The sequence below is a fragment of the Clupea harengus genome, chromosome 10 (assembly GCF_900700415.2).
Source record: "Clupea harengus chromosome 10, Ch_v2.0.2, whole genome shotgun sequence".
NCBI classification, from domain to species: Eukaryota; Metazoa; Chordata; class Actinopteri; order Clupeiformes; family Clupeidae; genus Clupea; species Clupea harengus.
Genome location: NC_045161.1, coordinates 14,234,175 through 14,259,769, shown reverse-complemented (window position 1 = coordinate 14,259,769; position 25,595 = coordinate 14,234,175). Strand labels below are relative to the sequence as shown.

The 25,595-nt window shown below is 45.0% G+C and overlaps 1 long non-coding RNA gene across 1 annotated transcript; it reads left to right on the top strand.

Moving 5' to 3' along the window:
• Positions 1-1,033: 1,033 nt before the first annotated feature.
• On the top strand, positions 1,034-24,976 carry LOC116222186. Its single transcript, XR_004164516.1, has 3 exons — positions 1,034-1,344; positions 20,664-20,742; positions 24,287-24,976. It is a non-coding gene; the product is annotated as an uncharacterized LOC116222186 (long non-coding RNA).
• Positions 24,977-25,595: the final 619 nt, after the last annotated feature.

The window sequence follows — 25,595 nt, the reverse complement described above, 5'->3', positions numbered from 1 at the left end:
TATCAGATGAAATGTGTTATGTATGAAATCATGCCATACAAATCATAGCAAGTAGGTAAAAGGAAGAGGCTATGTGGTATATTACTGGCAGAGGGAAAGTTTTGTGGTGTTCTTACTTACAAAATATTTTCCCTTGTTTACACAGCAAAAAATATGCACTGTGTCTTTACCTCTCATTTGGAGACCTGAAGTAATTATGCCTTCCTCTATTTCTCTCTCTCCCCATGTGAGGCGACTAGGAATGCAGGCAGTTAATATAATGAATACACAATTATCATTTATTTGATTATATCAATAACATTGTAAAATAACACCATTTCAAATTTTTATAGATGCTGTTTCTGCTGTTCTGTAATTGTAAAATGCAACAGCTCATGGTACCCTCTGAGATTAAATCAATTGTTGTATAGTGGTATCCACAGTCTTTCTCCAGTGCTGTTGGTGTCATTCCGTATGTTTCAAAAAGCTTTAATCCCAATGTAACAATTAAATGATATTGTGTGTGGAGAATGAATGCAGCCTTCGATTTTGTTGTTTGTTTTTCACATCAACCTCGACGGTTCACGGAGGGAGTCTGGCATGTACTAGATAACCAGCTGGCATTTCTTAGGATGGAATTTCTGGGTGATTAACATTATCATGTCACTGTCATTGTGTCACAGTTACATGAACCTCTTTCTCATCGTTTACATTTACAAAGTGTCATGTTTGTTTTTCTGATCCCCTAAGATCTCTTGCTCAATTAACTAGCAAATGGTATTCTCCTGTAATATGAATCTAAACTCATACACATTTCTGCACGTAAATTTCGGGGAGGAGGAGGGGCGTTGTGTTCAGAGTTTTGGTCCTAATTCAATAGAACAAAGCCGAGCCTTATCAATTTATGCGCATTTGACCAATGGTTTGAGGGTTTTTTTGGTCACATGATGGTGGCAACTAAGACGGATGGACTTGTAGGATAGGCAGGCTACTCACAATGTAGGCGGGATCAACTCTATGGTCGCGCCCACATCATACACGACGTTCTTCACACACTGTACCCGGCCGGCACAACGAAGCTGAATCCACCTACATCATGAGAGTGGTCCCTGACGTCGTCCTGCAAGTGGATCCATTCTTACGCCCACCCTTGCACTCACATGACAGCCCCCTTCACATCGTTTCCCGCAGCTTTAATGCTGCAGACTGCGCTGGTGCAAGAAACTACGACAACAGGACTGCGACTGCCTACGTATCCACGCAACTTTTAATGAAGCGGCTTTGCGTTTCAGCGGTCTTTGCTTGGTGCCAACGGACTTTCTGGGACGACACCACCTACTTCTCTGCTGCAATAAAAACTGAACCGTAAGTGACGATATTTCTATACTCCAGAAAATATATCCTACTTTCATTTGATTTGGTCTTTAAATTGTACCATGCGATGGTGCACCACCCCAAAATGGAAACACATTAGACGGTGTAGATTTTAACGTCTTATTTTGCGATTTTTTTTGTGGCTAGCCTAAATGAAAAAAAACACATTTCGAAAATACATTCTTAAAGTAAACACATAACTGCATTATTTTATTTGATATCACATGGCATTATTTTTTTTATTATTATTTGTTATTCAGTCTTTGGCATTTCTTTTTAACTTGTACTTGTATGATAACCCAAATAGCCTCTCAGTAGTCTGTACCGGCCGGTAAAAACCAGGTGACCCTGCTTTTCTTCTGGCCGGTAGGCCTGTGTATGGGCAATTAGTAGAACAACGGAATCTGCATGTATGTTCATATGGTAGCTAATGTTGAAGTTCACATTAGACTACTGTAACCAACCTTTTCTTTTGTCATCTCCGACTGGCATAGTCTATGCTACTGTAGTGCTGTTGACACTGGGGTTGGAATGTTATTTCGCTCTGTTTTCCCGTCTGTCTCCCTCCCATATGTCCCCCTTCATAAAATATCGTTAAAAGCCCTGGAAATGTCACTCGTCAAGCCCAAAAAACCCAATTTGATCCACGTTTCAGATTGTTTATCAATGTTATAGTATTCAACATTAACAATACAGTTGATGAGCACCTAATTTGATGAGCAAGTTGAGGTGGTTTCATGGATTTGAACAGGATGGATTGGGTGTTCAAGCACTGGAGATAGTGAAATGTGGTCCACTTGTTCAGTGGTCAAGTGTGTGTATGTCTGTGGCCCTAAATGCCTTGCAGTAAGAGGTCCTGTGTCTTTAAGATACCATATATTCACTTTGTTGGAGGGCACACCATTGGAGAGTACCTTTAAATGGATTGTCAGACATAGAAAGGAGAGATGGGCAAGAATGGCAGAAAAAAAAGCTCACAAATATTCTCAAATTCATGGCAATCAAGCCCAACTGACCAGTTCGTTTGATGTCTGAAAGGCTTCAGATGTTTTTAATTAAGACCTATGAAATCAGTCTGTCTCGTTCTCTGGAGCTGTGTTCTAAAGGGAAGAGGGGGGGTTGAGAGAGAGAGAGGGATATGAGAAAGAAACAGAGAGAGGTAGAACACAGAAAGTCACTTAAGTGGTGGATCGCCTAATCAAATTTTTATGGTGTTCCCGTTTTTTCTTTTCTTTTTTTTCTGCTGGTATGCTGTTTCTTTGTCTGGCGGTGCTACTCTCTGCCCCTCCTTACTGTGATGCCCACTGCTGCCTGATACACCTGAAGGCTAGACAACATAATGATGGACAGAGTTCCAGCTTGTCTGGAACACCACCAGTCGTTTATTTCCCCCATATCTGTTTTTCCTTTACTTCTTCTCTGTGTCACATTCCACCCGTCTGTCTGTCTCTCTCTCTCTCTCTCTGCATTTTCTCTCTTTGTCTGTCGTCCTCGCATTCTGTGTCATCCTCTCTCTCTCTTTCTGTCCTCCCTCCCTTTTCTCTCTTTCTCCCCCCTCCACAATCAAGCAGGCAGCACGCAATGTTTGCAGAGGCCAGCTCTGCCCACTTGTCTACGAGAGGAGCTGGGCTTGAATCTGGCACACACACACGCACATATCTGAACACATGTGAGAGGAGGGAAAAATATGAATGACAAGACTGTATGTGTGTGTGAAGGAGTGCAGTTGGCAAGCACCCACAAAATTGTTGAGTGGCAGTTGTGTTTCATAAAATAATTTTATTTATTTAACTGTGTGAAGAAATGCTTCATACTGAGCCGTATTGATTAGAGGCAGTAGGGTTAGCTGAGTAAAGGTGTGTGTGTGTGTGTGTGTGAGCATCTGGGTTTAAACATCAAACAGCAAATGGTATCTGAGTGATTATTTTTCTCCCTCTTGGAAATTCTTAATATTTTCTTCCCATGATTTATTTTTATTTTTGGGAGAGAGGGGTGTCACCTTACTGTATATATCTGGGATTTATGTTTCTTGCTTTTTATCTTTTTACACACTTGAGTATTTCATGTTTTGTTTTGTTCTCGTGCTGAATTCATCAAGGAGAGGATCTTTTCATCTCTCCGCCATGGTGAGGAGGCTCCATCCAAAAGAGACGTCGCCTCTTGTGATCCCTCACCAGCAGTCGAAGTCGTTATAACTCTCACTGGCTCTGGCTGTCATCATAACAACCGACATCCGTTTAAAACACACACACATACAATTCATAATCCAGCCTTTTTTCTTCTCTGTATTGTTTTAATAAGGTGGCCGTATGTTGCTGTTTCTGTGCTGATGCTGAGGTTTTTGCCTCAATGCTCATCTGTGGTCGTGAAGTGTGAAGCTTCTGACTCCCATGAAAAGGGACAAAAACAGCTTCTGCACATTTGCTTCAGTCCCAGCCCAAAATTAGCGCCTGTGTGCCACCCGTAAAACTTGGTCTTTGTCACGGCGAAAGTATTTTATTTACCCCTGCCATTGTGCTGTACTAGAAAACGATATATGCGGTGACATGAATACGTTTTGGTGAGCTTAGTACGGGTGAACTGTTTAACAAGGGAAATGTGTTGTTTTGGTGTAATTGTGTATTTTTTTTTGTTAGTTGTGAAGCTTGATTTATGCCTTGTTTTTACATGTTTATATGATTAGAGTCTGTTTCTGTGTGGAGTGGCTGCCTTTTGTCTTTGGAGAGATTATGATTCCCCCCGAGGTTGCTGTTGACACCAGTGTGACTGCTTTCTTGGAAGCAAAAATCACCCGTGTTTAGTCGTCTCAGACCATTCTGAATTTTTCAACAATTTTCGGAGCAGAGAGAGAGAGAGAGAGAGAGAGAGGGGAGGTGGCTGGCATTAAGAGGAGGAGAGATCTTTCTTTCTTTTTCTTTTCTTTCTCACCCCCCCTCCATCCCCACCCTGCCCTCATTCTTTGAAAGGGTGTAATAAAGGGCTCAATGGAAGCAACAAGCTGTTTTTCTCTCTTTCCTGCGATGAGGAGCATTCTACCTGGCCATGAATAGGAGGCCCTCCACGAGAGAAGAAGCATTTATTAAAGACTTATGCAGGCATGGGGCCAAGCCATATAGACTGAGACCTGTGCTAAAAGAAGGAGGGAAAGAAGGAAGAGGTGTGAGAAAGGGTTAGGGTACGCTCTTCATTCAAAGCTCAGGGGCTGACTATTTTTCTTTTTTACTTATTTTTCTTTCTTTTTTTTATCACAGGGATCTCTCCTTAATTAGCCCTCACCTGTAGTCATTTGTTTGAACTCTCTAGGTTCTTTCCACACATGTCTACTCTCATCCTGTCCTGGAATTAAAATTTCATAAGGGCAGCCATAATCATGCTGACTTAATGTAATTTACCAAAGTTTTAATGGCATCACCAAACACACAGTATGCTTTTAGTCCATCATCAAGTTTTTTCAGGGTGTGTATGCGTGTGTGTGTGTGTGTGTGTTTGAGTGATTCCCATAGTTAAATATAATGTCTCACTGAGATATTTGCAAGGGCCAATGAAATGTCAAAAGAAAAAAAAGAAAGGCCTCACGAGGCAGCCTGGTTTATGTAACATGACTTGTGTGTCAGAAGAACTCGTCACGGTCTGGCCTGGAGATGGAGGCTTCTGTCACCCCCCTCCCTGCCTTTGCCTGGGAAAAGACTACAGCCAGAAAGAGGTTAATTGTTTTTTGGGAATCTTTATCTGTCAGAAGAAAAGGGTGTGTGTGTGTGTGTGTGTGTGTGTGTGTGTGTGTGTGTGTGTGTGTGTGTGTGTGTGTGTCAAGGGGTGGATAATTGAGCCACCGGTCATTTGAAAATTATGGATTACTGGGAGGCTCCAAGAAAGGGGAGAGGTGGGGAGGGGGTTAGAGGGGGCAAAAGAGAAGAAAAGAGGACTGCGTGTTGTGGGATGACACAGCAGGAGTTGTCTGGACCCCTCAGCCAAGAGAGCGGAGCCGTGTTTAGTTGGGGCTTCTGTCGGGATTGACCTCTGACCCCATACATGCTCCTCCCTGCTCCAGGTGCAAGCGTCAAACTGTGCCACAGATAACGCACACACACTCTTTCTCTATCTCTCTTCTTCTCCCACACACACACCTTCTGTCTCACGCTTTCTCACTCTCTCACACATATAGCGACTCACACCAACTCTCTCTTGTGCATGCGCTGCCTCTATCTCACACACACACAAACTCTCTCTCTCTCACACACACACACACACACACACACTCTCATGAACACAAAGACCCTTAAGCCTTCCCACCCCTGGGGGGACGAGACTGCGTGAAAACAGACGTCCTTTTCAAACATTTTTCTCCTTCTCCTGGTGCTGTTATGCCCCTGTATTGTTCATGTGTTGGGGTGTGGCCGACACTACAGCCTATGGCAAGCAGTGCCACTTCCACCTGCTCCTTCGCTTCATATTCATATTCATACTAACAGCGTACAGACATCGCTCATCCAAAGCAAAAAAAAGAGAAAACACAGTTGTGATGGATTAGGAATATATTGCCAGGTGCAGGGACCAATGGGAGGACTGTCGTGTGTAATTACGGCGGGGCTCTGGCACTGCCACAGCCAATCACCTCGGGCACGGGGTGATGGCTGTCTGATAGCATTAATGGGCCCTAATAAAAGCGACCCTAACGGACCGAGCTATTAGCACGCGAGCCACTTAAGAGCGGCGAGGTTAATGAGGCAATTTCCATACACTCTCCTGCCATCTGGATGGAGAGACAAGACAGATGCTTGGTCCTGTTTCAACAGCGGCACGAGGATGGTGGACGTGGGTGGGGTGCGGGGATGTAATTCCGACACAGGCAAGAAGGGCTTGTTGGACAAGTTTGGCTTTTTGCTTCCTGCCGTGTGGAAAGGTGAAAGGTGCCTGCTACTGGATGTCCCCATGGAAACTGCGAGGATGGGTTTCGGGGATCCCTGCACATGCTCGGTTGTGCTCTTTGCTTTTGTATTAATGTGAGCTGCGCCGGCGTATGAGGTGTATGGCAGAAAACAGCCCAGTGGCAATGGATGGAAATGGAGGAATATGATCAGCCGTGCCCAGAGTCTGAGCCCCACAGGTGACTGCTGTGTGATGGGGAGCCGGCGCGGTGACCAGGAATATTGATTCAGTCCGAGCCCTATGGAGGGGAGTCATTTTACTCCCAGCTATCCAGTTCTCCTCCTGTCTCCCAATCAATGGAAGCACCAGATAGAGAGAGAGAGAGAGAGAGAGAGCTGTTTATCAGCAGAGTCCACTCATGTGGCCTTTCTCATTTTAGGGTGTGTATGGGTTGGGGGTGAGGTTACCAGTAAATAATTGTAACCTTGCCCAACCAACCACAGGAGACAAAGCATAGCATGCTGCTATTCAATAATGGAACATCTGAGCATGGTGACAGTGTAAGGAAAGAAAAAAAATGCTAATGAAAAAAAAAATGGAAAGATGCTGAAGAACGTTGAAAAAGGTCCCCCTTACACACACACACACACACACACAAAATCCTCCCGTATGCTGGCATTATAACAATGGCCCTGCCCGCACAGCCAGGCATGACTGGCCCGAGGAACCAACTGTCTGACAGATATCCTTCCAAGCAGCTCCGAGCAATAACAGATTTAATCACAAAGACTAGAGCAGGGCGCGAGCGGGTGGGGGGGTGGGGGGGTAGGGGGTTGAGTGGAGGCGGGGAGGCTGAAGGAACAGCATTCGGCCCAGGAGAAGGCTCATTTCAGTGGGGCTGTGTGTGCGATTAGCAGCCCAGGCAGGAAGAAGCTTGCTGGGGATGGTGGTGTAAGCCGAGGCCCCGCGTGATCAGTGACAGTGTGAATGGGCGCAGCTGGATGTATTAGAAATACTGTCGTCTCTCTCTCTTTTTTTTAAGGGGGGGTGGGGGTGGTGGTAAAGCTTTTACTTTGTAATAAAAAGCATTTTTTTTAAGTTTTGTAGTTGTTGAGGTGTCGGTTTGGGGTGAATATGTTTGATTACTGCACAGTGTATCAAGGAGAGAGGCTCATTCATTTATACACACCCCTACACACACACATGAATACATGAAATATCATTTACACAAATATTAAGAATCACTGTCATCTGCTCAGCCTTGTTTCTCTAAGCCTTAGGGTGTCTTTCTTTATTTTATGAAGAAACAACGATTGGTCTTCGTCAGTCCTTGAGAGATATTTAGTGTTTCTTTGTTAGGTCGGCTAATTTCTGATTACAGATGCCTGTCCCTGACTTTTTGTCCTTTGTGCAAAACAGACGTGTTTGGTCATATTCACTTAGCAACACTGTCTCCCTTTGCCCTGCCCTTCAACAGTAGTCTGTCATGAAGAAAAAAAAATGTTGACATAATGTTGACACAGTGTTCTCTTCGTGGCCTTAGTCAACATGACGGCGTTAGGGATCGTAATTCTGTCTTTTACGCTACCGTGCCGTATCCCTCAGCAGGCTCTAAGATTGATGGCGTCTGCTGGTTTGTCAGATTGACTAAAGATGAAACTGAGACAGGTGACACTTCATATTATCTTCCCAGTGGTGTGACTAATTGGGATGACGGCCATTGTGGCTCAAGGGATGAATGGCAAATCCATAAAGAAGGGGCTCGACCAGAAACCCGCAGTCTCATAAGGGATTCCCACAGTGCTTTGTAGCTTAGGGCGACCTGGCTGGTGGTTTGAAGCCTTACGACACTTGTGAAGGCAAATGTTGGTTAAATTGAATTAGGAAAAAAATATGAACATTTCGCAATGATGAATGTCCCACGTAAAGGACATCAAAATTGAAATGGCGCCCTATACGTTCTGTGAGCAAGCAAATGCTAAACCCTTGTGAAACAGAAGTCAAATAGAATTAAATATAGTAATTCCTGTGTTAAATTTCCTTGCATTGAATTCTAACTTTTTTTGCTGGATTTATGATTGAATTTCCTCAGAAGTCCTGGAATAGGCAGTCTGGCTTACATCAGAAAGGTTTAACAAAATGTATTTTGAACATATGTATTTGCATTTTCCAAGAATGAAAATGGAAACTCTGTGGAACTAATAGACTAACTCTGTCTGCATTCATGGACAATATATAAAGTGAGTGTGTGTGTGTGTGTGTGTGTGTGTGTGTGTGTGTGTGTGTGTGTATGTCAAAGAGGGAGACATACTGCTGTTGTGTGAATGAAGTATCGTTTGGAACAGGGGATGTATAGGGGTCTAGGGTTCTTGCCTAGAGTGGTCTGTTTGGGTTTGACTAGTCAGCTAAAGGGGAAGGTAATGAATTCTCTCTCAGCCGTTGTCTTCCTCACCCTCTTTCTACACACACATGCACACCAGGTGCACCCAGTAGCCCCCCCCCCCCCCACGCCACGCCACCCCGACACACATCTCATTTCAACAGCAGCAGCAGTTCCCTCAGGGCACCGTGCCAGCCCATGCCACTCTCGTCGCTCCCCCGCATCTGCCTCCATGGTGCCCGAACACTCCTCCACCCTGGCCTGCCCTACCCTACCCTGCCCTGCCTCTCCAGCGCACTGTTAGCTCAGAATAAATCACTCAGCTCTTCCAGTGAATGAGCTCCTGATGAAAGAGTCACAGTGAAACCTGGAGAAAGGAAGGCAGTGGAGGCCCCCGGCGTGAAATCACTGGGACAAATGGGTCCTGTAAAGTCCCAGCTGAAGTTCTCTGGCAGCCCCCCCCCCCCCCCCCCCCCCCCCCTTGTGGAGTCAGCAGCGCCTAGTCGCTTAGTGAGGTGGATGTTTTTATCACTGCCTGGAGTACTTACAAGCCGACGCAGTGTGACTGGAGTGTGTTAGTTCTGTCCATTATCAGGGATCGGCTTAGTTTAAGTAGCCAGGGGTTTATGCACCTGGGTCAACTGGAGTGGACAGTGGAGACCTCTGGTTCCCAGTGGAAACACCCCCAGGTTTTTCAGGGGGTGGCACTCAAGAAGCCTCTGAGGAGAAGACGGCTCAGGAAGGCCTAGAGGAACTCTCTGCTCAGTTGTGAGGACCAGGGTGGAGGGTGGAAACATTTATGTTCGGACTGGAATGTAGTGCATTTGGTGGACATTTTTCAGACACTCTGACTCACTTTGGTTTCTGTCAGGGTAAACTGTTTTGTGAAGTCCAGATTTAGAAGTGTGGTGTACAGAGAGCCTACATTTAGAATGTTTTTTTTTTTTTTTCAATGCTACTGATCTTTAAAGAATTCTGACAGTGTCCAGTGAGCATTTTGTAGTATATTAACAAACAATTTTTTTGATGTTATATTAAGAACAAACCACTTTTATATTTCTTGTAAGCACAATCAATCTTACAAAAAACTAAACTAGCATAATATTTAATCATACCATTATAATTGCAAATGTATTCTGCTTGTTTTTCAAAAGCATACTAAATGTCTTCTTTCTGTACAGCTGCTACGCACACCCTATACAGTGGAATACCGGGAATTGACACACATTCTTCATTTCCAATTCTAAAATAAACTCCGCTCCAGACATCCTGCAGCAGTGAGACAGTGTGTGTGGGGGGAAAAAATTAACCGCAGTCGGAGGAGCGTTCCTGGGTGACTTATGTCTCCAAATGCCGCTCCGTCTCAGTGCACCCACCGACACACAATATAGAGCTAGCGCTTTAAAAAAAAAAAGAAAAAAATGGAACCCCGTCTGAATTATTATGCAGCTTCACTACAGAGTTAACCTCAGCCCTTAAAATACCCCCCCGACATTTGGAAGGCTCCACGACGTCCTCGCAGAACCTTGTTCTTCCCCCATCCTCCTAGCAGCTTATGTGTGTCATTCACTACAATCCCCCTTTCTATAAACATGATTTCTCTCCCAGATAATACCGCCGGCGCTGTGTCTATACGGCGTGAAGCAAATTCTAGCCGTACTGTAGGAACGGGGGAGCAGTGCGTATTTTATTTTGAGCTTGCGTTTCATACCGTACATTTCCAAGTCAATCATGCCGCCCTGGGGGGTGGAACAGCCACTGGATCTGATTGCATAAACCATTAGTAGCGCTCAAATGAGTTAAAGTTTCAAAGGAAGCCTTCAGGGGGTTTTTAAGATCATGGATGTGTGTGTGAATGTGCGTTACCAAAGCTTATGACACACTTGATTTCTCCTCTCTTTTTCGCTCCTTGTTCCAGGTTCATGCCACATTTAACAGACTATTTCTTTTACGCACATGCGCTTTAAGACTGCAAAAAGTTACAACAACTGCGCTCTTGTGTCGCCGTGTGTTTCCTGCCATTGTCTTTGGTCCACAGTCACTGTTAGACCACAGTTGTTGGCTAGATTTGGTGGCTAGCTTGGTAATGCTGGTGCTTGAGTGCTTCAGTATGGAGCCATGCCATTAGGCGTCCCCATTTAAGCTATCGGAAGTCATCAGCCTCTTAGCCTAATGCAGACACTACAGCTCTATGGCTGGAGAGTGCCAGCAAAAATAGCAGGAAAGTGCCACGCTGCTCATCCATCTCCTTTAAATCTGATCTCAAGTGTGGTTGCAGGAGACTCGTCCAAAAACAACAGCAGCACACAAGTTGGATCAAGTAGATTAGATTCTGCTTCTGCTTACTTCCACTCTGTCATTCACTGGTGTTCTGGGTGTGTGGTTGTTTTTTAATGAATGGAAAGAACAAGGTTTCTCTTTATTTATTTAAGGACATTGTGCCAAGTGTTTCTATTCAGATTCGTCCTTTTCTTGTCAGGATGTGTGTGTGTGTGTGTGTGTGTGTGTGTGTGTGTGTGTGTGTGTGTGTGGTTGCATGTGTATGTTTGTTTAGAAAATCGTGTATGTATAAATGTTAATGTGTGATTATTCTGACATATCTGATGTACATGCATGCTGTATGTGTGCGTGTGTGTGTGTGTGTGATAAATCTGGTGGCACGTGGCCCCGCCCTCTGGTGAACACACCCTTCACACTCAAGCCCCCCACCACAACCAATACTCACGCACACACACACACACACACACACACACACACACACACACACACACACACACACACACACACACACACATGCATAAACACACCCCTCACTGCTGGAGCCTCTCTTCTTCTGTCTGATTGATTAATGAACAGATCCCAGCATGGGCACAGCTGTGAGGGTCTGGCAACTTGCCGCAAGAAGGACACACACATGTGCACGCACATACACACACACACACACACGCTTGAATGCATACACACTCCATGTACAGACACACGCACCACAGCCACATCTAGACGCACATTTACACCCACACATTCACCACACATTTACACCCACACATGTCACACGACCACACACACAAGATTACACACACACACACACACACACACACACACACACACACACACACACACGCACACTGTATCACTCAAGTGCACACACACATCCACACCCACACCCACACACACACACACACACACACAGACACACACAAACTACACGTTCACACACAAAATGGCACTCTCTGGCTATGTCTTCGCTTGCCTAGTTGATAGGCTTTTATGATTCACTTGGCATCAGTGGCGAGATGTGCTTGGCAATGCAGTGCTTTGCTGCAAGGGTGATTTTTCAGGCACTGGAGGGTAGCAGGAGTTGAGGTGGCATTTACAGACTCGTGTTTGGCGCTGTCACTGCCACCCCTATGGCAAAGGCTCCACTCAGTCTTGAGCTGTATCTACTGCACAGTTTTATATTATTATATTATTATGTACATGAGTGTATAGAGCCTTTGTATTGAACTGAAGGGGAGCCTGAGAGTTTGAGTTTTTTAGTTAGTTATTTTTCTGCCTGTTAATTGTATGGCTTTTGGGCTTAATGCAGTGAGTATGTGCTGTAAGTGGCAAAATTAAGGCATCTTTTTTGTTGGAGGTCACACTGCGCATGCGCCAGCCTTGTGGAGGACCACTCTGCTAGTGCTGAGTTCACAGAAAAGTTTAGGAGGCGTGAACGATGACCTTGGGAGTCCTGCACGCACGCACATGCACACACTCACACACTCTCCTCTCTCAGCCTGAGTCTCTCTCCTCAGTCCTATCCTTCTCAAGCCTCTTCATGTTCTCTCTTTCTCTTTCTTCCTCTTCTTTCCTTTTTACTCCTCCTCTCACACACACACCCTCCACCCCTATCTCCTCCTTTCCCCTGATATCTATTCTCACATTTTCAGCCTCACTCCTGTTTCTCTTCCTCCTACCTTCTCTTCACGTAACCCTCCCTCTCTCTCTCTCCCTCTTGCTCTTTCTCCCTCTCCGCCTGTCCAGGCATGCTCTGCAGCTCGAAAAGAGGGTGAACACAAAAGAACACTGTCCAGGCCTTTCCAGGGCAGGGGGATTGTGTGTGTGCGAGTGTACATGTGTGTGTATGTGTGTGTGTGCACATAGAGATCAGGAAGGCGGGGGTGGCAAGAATTTAAATTAAATATGGAAGACGCCTATATCAAGACCTATATGAAGAAGAGAATTTTAGAAATCCTTCATTACAAAAATATGTATCATAAATCATAAAAATCAGCCTGCACTAGTTCTTCATTGATCACTGAGCACACTGCCCCTTGATAGCACCAAACCTTCTCTACAAGATTCCTTGTAGATTTAGTTAAAAGTTCAAATCTATGTGTGAATAATCTTAATATATCATTAAAGCAAAAGAGTCATTTTCTATTTAGTTTTTTCCACTGATGTACACTGTCATTTTTGCATGCCCAAAAATGAAATTGATCAATTGTCCCATTAAACTATCTATCTTACAATATTTAAAACCAAGAATAAACATTTGTTAAAACATTCATCAAAGACCTGAAAAAGTTTTTGCAGGAAGTGAAAGGACATAATCTAAAAAAAGAATCATGAAATACTGTTTCTCTTTGTGATCAAAAAGGACAGTGCCGTCTGACTTCTGGATTCAAAACAGTGAATGAATTCATTGTCACTCTTCCATGAAGAACCCTCCACTGCAAATCCCCCAGAGAGAGACAGAGAAAGAGAGTGCGATAGAGAAAGACAGGGATAGAGGGAGAGGGCAAGCAGAATGGCGTAAGGCAGCCCATAAGCCTGACTGTGAGCTTGTCTCAGGGAACTCTGAGGGAGCAGCAAGACTGGCTGGCTGGCTGGCTGTTGACTGTGCGCCGTGCCATATTTGCTTAACCCTCTTCCTTTATCTGTGCAGCTGTGCCTGAAAGAAGACGAGAGGAGATGGAGAGAGGGTTAGATATCTCAGGGGGGTGGGGTGGGGGGGTGGGGGTGAGGGTACAGTGATGTGAATAGGCACACAGCTGTTAGCAATTTTATGAGCTGCACATAATGACCATGGATTCCGTCTCGCTGTACTGAAGTTACCTTTCGGCGCGGGCCGACCTACAGCACCATACAGTAGAGTGAGCCCAGGGGCCCAGTCTGCATTAAAGACAAATGTTTGATTTGTCAGGCCTCCGCTCATGTTACACTAAAGGGCCATCTGTAGAGAAAGAATGGTGCCATATACCTTTAAAAAATAATAGAAGCAGATTTTTTTTCCCATTATTTGCTATTTTAGGGCACTTTCAAAGATAAATTTGTCATTTGAATGTGTGGACTTTTTTTTTCAATGGCCTGAATAAAGTTTGCTAAATATTTTCTCCCCATGGGATTATGTGTTGTTTCGTCTATGATGAAAACTTCCTGTATCTTCTCCTCCCTCCTAACTGCTTTTTAAAGGTTATCAAAGAAAGAGAGGGAGAAGAGAAGCAATATGGAGTGGTGAGCTGTGAGAGATGAGAGAGAGGGAGCTCTTGAAGGTAGGCCCCTGAAGTAGACTTAGACTTAGGCTGGGAGATGAAGACTGGCTACCACAACTGCCTGGGGAGGAGACTATAATGGGAGCTCACGCTTCCTTGTCAGAGGCCCCACTCCCCTCCAACCCCCCCTGGCATTACTAGCAATCAAGGATGGCTTGTGTGTTTGTGTGTGTGTGTGTGTGTGTGTGTGTGTGTGTGTGTGTGTGTGTGTGTGTGTGTGTGTGTGTGTGTGTGTGTGTGTGTGTGTGTGTGTGTGTGTGTGTGTGTGTGTGTGTGTGTGTGTGTGTGTGTGTGTGTGTGTGTGTTGGGGGGGCTGGTTTAGAGCAGGTCCACGTAGAGCACACATGCTGCCCTTGGACCCTCATGGATGTTTTGTAATTTTTTAGAACCTTTCGCCTCTTCTCCCGTCTTTAACTGCGGAACACCACAGCAACCCTTTGCTGGTAGAGAGGAAACTCACTCACCCTTTTGTCATTTAATGGTGTGATCTTGAGGAGAGTGACAAAATTGAACATTTTTTTTTGTATGCCAAATTGCTGACATTAAAAGCAGGCAACAAGTTAAGTGCAATGACATTAAAACTGTAGTAATCTCTTCCAAACACCTGAGAAAGCTCAGAGATATGTTTGTTCAACCTTCGTCATCTTTGCGTTGTGGTCCCTCCAGCATTTAGGGTTAGAGTTCTGAGAGGGTGACCAAGTGGAGGAGAGAGGTAAAGTGTTTCATTGTGCTATCATTTAGTATTCCTAAGATGGCTCCCAGCCACTTAGCTTAAGAGCATTCTTTAGGCGCGCTAAAAGCGCCTGTAAATCTTTTCCACGCTGTCAAGTGGGCAGACAAGCTGGGGCTGCCGGATTATAGGTAACATGGATATAAAAAGTGCCGGACGGAGGGCTACAATTTCTCCCTCTCTCTGTTTTCTGGAGCTCCACTCTCTTTCTTCCTGCTTCCTCGGTCATTCCGTCTCTCCCATTCTCCGTCTTTCTTTCTCTCTCTTTCTGACACACTCATGCATCTTTCCTCCTTTGTAGTAAGAGTCAAAGCAGTCATTGCAGTTGAAAAGGGGCTAGTTGAAAGGCTAAGAGGCAGCCATTTTCTCAGTGGGCTACTTGTTATATTCCCACCCGACACTCACCCTAGCATATCCCCTCTAATTCTTGCTTTCTTTATGTCTACTGTTGTCTGGAGCTACCTGGGTCTCTCTCTCTCTACATTTTTAGTTGTAATAACTGGTTCTGAGACTGTTACTTTCTCCTCCCTTTCATGATCTACCTGCATCTCATTCCTAGAGGATGGCGCATGTGTGTTCCACCCCTCACAACCCCCCCCCCCCCCCCGCCCTTCTGGTGCCTAACCACCCCTCACACAGCCCCAGGTGCCCCCTCCCAGGCCCTTTGACGGTTAGTGCGTGCCAGGTGATCCTAGCCCCTCCAGCAAACAAAAGCATTGGGCTTTAATGGGCTCCTGTAAAGCAGACTTAAATGGAACAGTAGAGGAGATGGAGGCTCCTCTCTCCTTTATTCTCTCAGGGTTTACAGTGTTTAAAACCCTCATTTTCTTTTTTGGGGGGATGTTTTACCATCTCTTTAGTTTCTTTAGTGTGTGTGTGTGTGGTGTGTGTCTGTGTGTTTTTAATATGGCGCCTGTCAAACTGTGAAGGCTCAAATCTGTTGCCTGCATTCTCAAAGAGCAAAGGTCAAGCCCTGCTCTACTTGGAGTGTGTGTGTCTGTGTGTGTGTCTGTGTGTGTGTGTGTGTGTGTGTGTGTGTGTGTGCGTGTGTGTGCGTGTGTGTGTGCGTGTGTGTGTATGTGGACTGTATTGAAGAGAGGGGGAGCAAACTTTCTTTGTTCAACTTTAGCAGCAAAGATTATTTCTGGGTAAATCCTCCATAGCATACCATACTTCAGTTTATTTTAAATTTGTCTCAAAAACCTGCTCAAGGGTCCACTCAGGAGGTCAAAGCTCCACTTAAGATAACCCCACTCTCTAAGGTAAAGTTAAGTCTCAAAGTAAAGTCTCTCAAGTCGGTTCCCAGTGGCACCACTTGTCATGCATTATGGGCAACTTAATAAGTCTTTTAAATTAAATCTAAGTTAAGTAAGTGAAATCTATACAACCCAATACCACAACACAGATCAATTTGATTCCCTGATCTTGGTCTAACTGGCCTTCAGATTAGTGAATCAAAAACACAAAATAGTCAACTTCCTATAAGTTCTTCCAGGCCTTGCCTTTAAAGTCTATATTAATCTCAAAAGCATACAGTCTTAGTGACTAGCATTTTTCACACAAAGCTGTGGAGGCTTCCCTGGGGCCCTTGACAGAAGCAGTCTGGGTTTTGTGGCAGTGCTGGGCCGTGATTGAGGGGGCAGGGGAGGCTGGGGTGGTGTTGTCTGACTTCTTTATGAGGTTATAAAGCTGTCTGTTTCTGGGTCCTGCGCTAATTGCACTAAGGAATTGTGGGTACCGTACCTGCCCCTTAAATCCTCTGCCATTTGACTCGCCTTGGGAATCTGTGCCAAGAGTGCGGGCGCTTTTTCTCTGAGCAGGTTATTAAACATCCTCTTGTACATATTATCCAGGAGCACTATCACCTACTCCCCGCTATCACCTACTACCTTTCACAACACAGGATGATGGCTTTAGTACACACAATTAGATTTTTGTTTGTTTGTTTGGTTGATTTTTTTTTTTTTTTTCAAAGAAACTGTCTTAGTTGTTTATGGTTGGGGGATTGAGTAAGTAGCAGTGATATTTCATTCACAGACAGTCCATTTCTCAGAACCCATGACAAGCTGACTGTGGTGCATTACGTTTCCTGCTTCTCTATATGTTTATGAGAGAATATGGATACTTTTAAAAGACAGACCTTTTATTACTCTCTTTCTCTATTCTATTCTTTCACTATTCTGTCCTGTTTGTTCATTATTTCTTTGATCTTCTTTCTTCCTTCTCTTTCACCCCCAAAAAATCCTCAAATTCAGTATTGCCTCGTGAGCAAAAAGAATGAGCACAAGTGCTTGGGTTATCTCGTGCTGTCAAAACAATCGTCCCTGACTGTGTTTGCGACTGATAGCCACACTTCTGCAGGGCCCCGTGGCCCCTGTGGCTCCGTGAGTAAGTGGATTTCTCTGGCTGCAAGCCGTCCCAGCCTGGCTGATGCTTGCGTAGACTCTGGGTAAATTCGCTCCTTAAAGCCTTCCCATGAATTAGGTTACTTACCTTCTCCTGTTCCTCGGCCCAGGCGTGCTTCACATCAGTTCAGGGTCATTACCTGCTGCTACTCGCTCTAATAAATGGGCCTTGATAGCATCTGCGGTAAGCTGCCATAAGAACAGATGAATACCCCAGGCGGGATGTTTGCATATCATTGCAAACAGTAGGGGGGTGAAGTACGGGTGTTTGTCTTTTTTTCCTCATGTATTTTCTCTCTCTCTTTCTCTCTCCCTTTCTCTCTCTCGTGCTCTCTGTAGTGCTTTCTCATTTTCCTTTATCTTTATCTCTCTCTCACACTGTCTTTTTTTTTCTGAGGGATGAAACTCCATTTGCATTTGTGTCTTGTCTTCTAACAAAAATATTTACCCCCTTTGTGCAAGGGATCAAGGCTTGCAATCAGGAGCGGCCCACCCCTCTCCTCTCCTCTTTTCTTTTCTCCTCCGTTCGGCTGTCCCCGATATTGTCATTTTAAATTACAGACCCAGAGGGCCCCACAAAACACTTCTCCTGAGGAGCCTCCTTTATTACAGTGTCTGTGTCTTTATTGTACCCTTTCATCTCCTCCAACGTTCTACCTACCTCTTTCCCCTACCTCTTTGTATGGGGAAGCATTTTAAGTCCCCTCTTTGAAGTAAAAGCGTGTTCAGTTGCTTATACTGGGGGTGGGGGGTGGTGGGTGGACAGTGTGGGGGTGGGATGCGTTGGTGCCACTGGTTGTTGGGAGAGAGAGATTGGGTTGTTTGCTCACTGATAGTATAATGGCTGCTCTTGTTCTTGCGTTGACAAATGTGCATTGAACAAATTGAGAAGGGGAGATGGTATCTACTTAAGAGGTATTCTAGTTTTAGCTGAACACTTTTAAAAATGTCTTGGCCTCAAACGAAATAGGCAGTCATTTATGCTTTCCTGGCAGAACCCCTGTAACCACGTAGTATTTTTATACGAACCACGCAACTGACTGAATCCGACAACAACTGGCTGTATCCGATGACACATTTAAGTAAAGCATGCTCGGTCTTAGAAGTTTCATGCCTGTCCCGTCGAGATGCAAGGCCTTCTCACTCAGACCCCCTTCTGACGCAAGTGGGCCCACGCCTGGCGGCGCAACTCGGTTTGGAGTCTCAGGCGTGCTCAGGGGATGGAGACAATTAAAACTTCAGAGGGCTCGCAGGGTTGCAGAGCACTGGGTGGTCCCTGAGGAGGACGGCATAAAAGACTCGGCTGTCTACACTGCCTTGTGGTGTCCCATCTAGGGTACATAAAACATGAAAAAAATGCAGCACGATATATTGACACTAGATGCGTGTTGGAGATTGGGTGTCTGTTTTTAGAAAAGGGTTCTGTCCTTTCATTAGGTGGTCCGTATGATGAGTTTTGTAGTGCGTGTGGGAGTATGGCGAGGGGGGCTGGATCTTAATTTCAGTAAGCCGTTTCACGATTCATAAACCTGATTCATGTGCCACCTCAAAGTGTTAAGATTAATCCTGTTGTGTTAATTCCCCCATGTTTGTAGTCCAAATGTTTTTTTTCTGTCCTAGCCCCCCCAGCGAAATTGCCACAAAATTTAGTCACGTAAACCTTCTTTCGTTCCGCACATCATTTAACGTGACTTTCCTCATTTGGTCCCGCGGTGCAAAACTTTATAGTGCAAAAAAAACGTTATTGTTTCGACAGTGCCGCGGAACGTGGGTGGTCTTTTAGAGCCCTGACACATACACGGATCTGCTAATGAAGAAATAAATTAGAGAACATGTGTGGCGTCTTCAAATTAATACTACCCACTACCCTGTAGAGGGGTTGAAGCAGCAGACACACACACTGCTACCAAACAACTTTTGATTCCTAGAAGTGTACTAATTACCTACATTGTCACCTACTGGGTGAACTTGTCTGGTCATATTAAAAACCACTGATGAAACAATACTCTTCAGAGGCAACAGATCATGGACCTTCTGACTTAGATCTACCGTAGGGAAAACTCCTGCCTTTAAATCTTATAACAACAGTGCATGCAGATTCCTCACTTACTGGTTCATTAAGCATCTAAACCCAATGCATACCATTGTAAGACGCAAAGTCAATTCTTCCATATGGAATAATAAATCCATATTTAAGTATAGGTAGTTCTCCACCTTACTAATGACCTACAGAAATCATGATTTGGAGTGAGTCATTGTGAAAGACTAAGGGGGTGGGATAGGGCGATTTGACCCAGCTGCCTAGGAACTGTAGACACCAGGGGAAAGTCACACAGGAAGCAGGGCCATCTCACCCTATAACAAACACCAGGCAATGCAAGACCACCAATGGATGGGTGCCACACAGATATCAAGGCCTTTCGCGATGCGTGGAGATGGAAAGTGCAGGGTACTGATCCACACACACTATCACACTCCTGCAGGCATCTTTACAACCACCCCAGGGGGCCTGACACTTTCCTGCCTCCTACCCAAAGCCCACCTGGTCCCAAGGCCTCTGTTGAAGCAGTCCTCAGAAATTGGGTCTCCTGTAGACAGAATTACAGAGGGTATTTCTTAAGGAGCAGACAGAATGTTGAGAGCAGCTCATGACATTGGGTTCAGCGAGCAGTGTTGGTTATATGAGTGGACTGGTGTGTGTAATTTAGCTCAAAGTGTGAGATGCAGTTGTACGTGGTTGGAATTTATTAGGAGTACCAGGGCTCTGGTGTCTAAAAAGGCTTGACTACCCTTCAATTGACCTGTCCACATGTTGAATTTGAATGTTTGCTGAAAAAAGTGCGAGGGGTAAATATGTCAGGCAGGTTCCAAAAAGCACGTCATAAAGCCTCTCTTTGTCACCTCTCAAAAAACGGAAGACCTGGAGATGACCACACCAGAGAACTGTGTGTGATCTGTGGATTTGCACTCAGGGGTATAGATGTAGGAAATGTCTCCTTCTCACTTAATTCACATCACTATTTTACGATGAGTAGCGCGGCAGCCTTTTCTGAACCAGCGCTGTGAGATGTCTGTGTTTTTATGTGCAAATTGTTCCTGCGGCTTGGCTATTTTGCGCGTAGTGAAAACAGAGCAGAGTGCATACATGGTGTAGTACAAGATGTTTCCACTTTGGCCTTTTTTTAAAAAACATCTTTAAATTTGTACTGGTTTCATTCACGGTTTCCTTTTTTCTTCTTATTGTTCTTTGTGCATGCTTGTTCTTGGGGGAAGTAGAAGGGGAGTGGGTTCCCCAGCATATAGAGGGAAATTCCAACAGACCTCAAATGCACGTCTCTGAAGACACTCAGCATACTTAACACACTCTCTTTCTTTCTTTCTTCCTCCCCCTTCAGAGCCAGACACAGAGGAGACACCACCTTTGGCAATCTGTCTGCGGTTTCCCGCCACTAAAGCCTTTCCACAGGTCGCCAGGTAATTACCCCCGAGACCTGCACATCTAATTATGGGTTTGCTCACTTGGGAGGAATGAAATAATCTGATGCAATACAGAATAGGAGATATTTGTACACACATATTTACACACATACGACACGCGCACAGACACAGCCATACAGTATATAGAGTATACAATAGAAGTGAGTACACCCCTGTGTCATATCAATGGAATGTCAAACGATTCAAAGTTGTATCACCTCTCAATAATTGCATTATTTCTAGGTTGATAAGTAGTTCTTATGAACAATAAAAAACTCATTTTAGAAAGACTCTATTGAAAATACAGGCCTCAAAGTAGAAACTCAGTGCAACAAAAGTGAATACGCTTGTGATCACTCACACAACAGTTAGAAAATCTGTGATCTGATGAAACAAAATGAAGTACACCTGTGATTTCCAATTCGCCGCCGTGGCCATCCTTCCAAAACGACCCCATGGACAGTGCACTACTAGCACAGTGTATCTCTGAAAAACAGAGGGGCCTGGCACAGGGGTAATCAATGGTAACCAGAGTTTCTGGGGGTAGGAGTGTGTTATGGGGCTGCATGAGTGCAAAAGGTGTTGGGGAGATGATATTTATACAGTAGATGGAACCATGAATGCCTGTGGATAAACCAAAACACTGGCTGACACGATGACTCCCTGTCTCCAGAAGCTTTGCACAAGAGAGCTATTCCAGCATGATCACGATCCAAAGCACACTGCCAAAATCACACAAAAAAATGAAAACTATGACCTGGCCAAGTATGTCACCTGACTTAAATCACCGTAAGGGGGATTTGGAAGGTAGAGCAACACAACCCCTCCAGCAAAGAGCAGCTAGAAAAAATTGCCCCTGAAGAATGTGCAACACAGGTATCCTCCGTGCCAAAGAGGATTGAGTCTATCATCAAAAATAAAGGTGGACATGTGGAACATTGAAAAAAATAAGACATGAAAGGTGTACTGTTTTGTTGCATTGAATCCTATTGTAGGGCCTGTATTTTTAATATAGTAAATCTAAACTTTATATGTGTGTGTGTGTGTATGTATGTATACACTATATATTCTCCAGAGTGTGTGTGTGTGTGCATGCTTGTGCGTGTTTGTGTGTATGTTTGCACACATCAAGGGTATCCTTCCCTGTGTCCCCCTCGTGATTGTCTGCACCCACCGACATTTCCGAGGGGGTCTTTTTAGTGTGAGTATTTATGTGCGTGTTTATGGTGCTTTGGTGCGTGTTTACTCTGCAAGGCCTGTGTCTCCGCGTGAGTGTGTCGGCCCCGGCTCTGGGTTGCCTCTCATTAAACGTCATGCCCGCAAGGCTTGGCCCAAACATCAGGAGTAACAGTTATAATCATCCTGCTGGAAATATCCCGCTCCGCGCCATAACAACTGCGCCAAGATTATGGGATGCCAGCCCAAGACCAAGGTTGCCATGGGAAAACCATGCTCTTTTTTTTTTCTTGGTTTGAAAGAAACGCTCCCTGTGTCTGTTTCTCATTTTGGGGAGAACAGTTGGAGATCCGTTCTTTTTTTCTGCTTCTTTTTGGTGTGTACTTACACTATCAACATTGGGGAACATTAATTCACATCTGCAATTATGAGGTCCAATTAAGACAGTAGAGCCAGGCCCCTGTGTTAGTCTGTGTGTGTGTGTGTTGGGGGGTACTGGGGGTGTAATGGTGTAATTTAGTATTAAAGGGGCCAACAGCTGAGGGGGTTTGTGTGGGTGCTCTGATTATTTCGGACCCAGAGGCAGTGGTTGGAATTTAATGGTGAACCCATAACAGGCACAGCTTCATGGCCACTGGCTGATGCCGCGGCCGCTTGCAAAATTGGGTGGAGTAGAGATTGCAGCCAGAGCAGCGTGTGAAAATAATGATCCTCCTTGCGCTGTGACATCAGCTGCAAGGTATCAGGGGAGGAGAAAAATAAAAACAAATGCACACACATCTTCCTTCCACCATTATCACATTGTATGGTGTTCTGACTGCACAAGCCTAGGCCCACACACACACACACACACACACACACACACACACACAGCAAAGGCATTCTCAGGTTTGTATCAACCTGCAGGGGCTACAGCCCAAAACATATTTCACCCTCCTGCTCAGGAGCCCTCCAAGGGTGCAGTTGAGCCCATTCAGAGTGCTAAATGATGCACTGTTAACCAGCCAATCCACACATTTTATATCCTGTCATCAAAATGGTGAGAGCAGTTTGGTACCCAGTGAGCAGTCTGAATGGAAAAAGATGAATAGTCTCTCTCTCTCTTTCTCTAGCTCTCTTTCTCTCGCTCTCTCTTTCTCTCTCAGCAGAGCACGCCATGATGCGTGAACACAAACAGCTGTCTGTTAATGGATGAGCATTGATGTCTTTCATTTGCCTCACAGTTATAAATAATGTCTCCAAAAATGGATTGTTTGAAGGCGCTGGAAGCTGAAAGAACATCGTTCGCAGATAATAATGTTTGACACCCTTGGTCGCCCCTGCATCCTTTAAAATGACTGTATATTCCACTGTCAATGAAAAAAAAGGTAATTTTCAAAGTGTCACAGAAGTCGATGACGTACTGTCTCTTTAGTGGGTTTTCTTGTATATAAATTTGCCTGCCTCTGTGATAACACCTCCACCAGTACCCAGACGAAAACAAAACAGATACAACGAGGAATAAAAATGAGAATATGAGTGAGTTATCAGATTTTTTTCCTTCTCTGCAACCAACCTCACTAATCCGCGCTTGTCCATGACCTGCATCAGTGGGCTCCTGGTTGGCTGTGGCCTCGGGTGGTGGGCCTTTAGCACCTGCAAGGAGCTCTGGGAATCAAATCCCTCTCCTCTGGCCCTGGGTCAGCATTCCTCCTCTCCACATTTATCAGGCCTGCTCACCTGTCTTATTTAAAGTGAAAGTACAGAGACCACATGGAATTAGTCAACATGTTTTAAATGCCAAAACATGTGGTTCTAGATTTTTTTATTTTCTTTGGTTTGGTTCATCTGAGTTTAATACATACTTATATGCACAGTGCTGTACTTAGTGTGGCTTGTTTAAAAGAGCCACACAGTGCCCTACCCTTAAAGCTATTCTCTGTCCAAGCCTTTAAGTGCACAAGACAAGACACAGTTTGATTATAATATGAGCACAAATTACTCTATCTTCACATGAAATGTGCTAGAAGCTACTTAGTTTGTCCTACTGAGTGTGACTGCATGAGCCGGTTCAGGCAGCAGCAGGAGAAAGGGCACGTAGCCCCTGACGTGGCTCTCTCAGGCGGGGGCCCAGAGGCTCCGCGCCTCCTCTACTCTGGTGCTCAGGCGGCAGCAGCAGGAGAAGCCAGCGCTCTTAAGCAGTGCTTAAGTCAAACGGAGGGGGAGGCATTCATTTATGTCCCTGTCTTTTTCCCCCTCTTCCTTCTTTGTCTCGTCTTCCCTCTCTCTTCCTCTCTGTTGTCTCTTCATCTCTCTGTCTTTTTTGTTTCCTCTCACTGTCACTCCCTCTCCCTCTTCCTCTCCATCTCTCCTCATGTGTAATTAGAGGCCGTGTGAGTGAGTGTGACACCAGGCATCCTGGCCTGTCCTCCCCCCACAGGGGTGCTCCAGCAGGAGGATCGCCCAGGCCCAATTACAGTAATCACCCCCATCAAAGAGCACATGTCACTGGAGGGAGCCACTGGCCGGCCACCACACCATGCCAGCCAGAGGTGAGAGTGTCCCTGTCTGTGTGCGGTGAGTGGAAATGTGTGTATTTTGTGTGTGTGTGTTTCATGAGCCTCTTTACATCTGTAAATATTATTGAGAGTCTTTCCTTTCCGAATGTGCTAAATGTTTAATCGTCTGCATGTACAATTTATTTTGGAAATCACACGTTCTGTGGCAGGAGAAGCATGGTAAGAAAATACTGCAGAAACTGCCATGAGCTCAAAGTGCCAGGAGCAGCAAACTCACAGAGCCACTCTCTTTGTCCTAGCAGGCACACGCACTGCTTTATGCCTACGGTCTACCTGCAAGCCCTCACTGCAAATTACCACAGCAGTCCTGTCCTTCCACAAGGATTTACAGTTGCTGTGTCAGGACTTGTTACCCGCCCGGCAGTCTGATGCTTACGGTTTGTTTTTATAAGGGCTTTGCATGTCCTGAGGTGTTAGTCATGTCACCTGCCATACATGGTTTGTGTGACCTCGAGACCATCTATTAGACAAGAAGGCTAGACATGTAATCAGATGAAATGTTTGTATAATGTTGAGATTTTGCAATTTGCCCTTGTACATCTGCAGGTTCATTCATTTATACTGTATTTAAGCATTGAAGCATTTTTATGAAACTGATGTCAAATGCTTCACTAAGACCCATAGGATGCAGTGCATTGCAATGTTTCATAAGTGATGTAAAAACAATTATGGGGGGCTGGTAGCCACTGTTGGAAACTGTCAAGACAGGGAAAGAGAGGGTGACAGAGAAATGTAGAGAGAGAGGGAGACAAAGTGAAAGACAAAGACCTTCCATCAAAATCAAGCTTCTCCAGGTTTCTGTGTCACCACCACCCATCAAACTCGGTCTGCTTCGGTGAACATTCAACGCTGTCGGTGAGTTTGGGCTTAACTGAAATAAACCATCGACCGTTGATTGTCCCCTGCGGCCAGCCTTACCTTCTCAGTTCGTACACACACACACACACACACACCTTCTGACACTCCCATTGACCAAAAAATAGACATCACTGATACAGCCCCCAAAATCCCTCTTAAACTCTACTTCTGGAAGAAAAAAAACCTCCATAAAGGTCACAATCAACATTCATTGCTGTCGGTGGGTTGAACTATGTGGGAAAGCTCACTGAACAATGA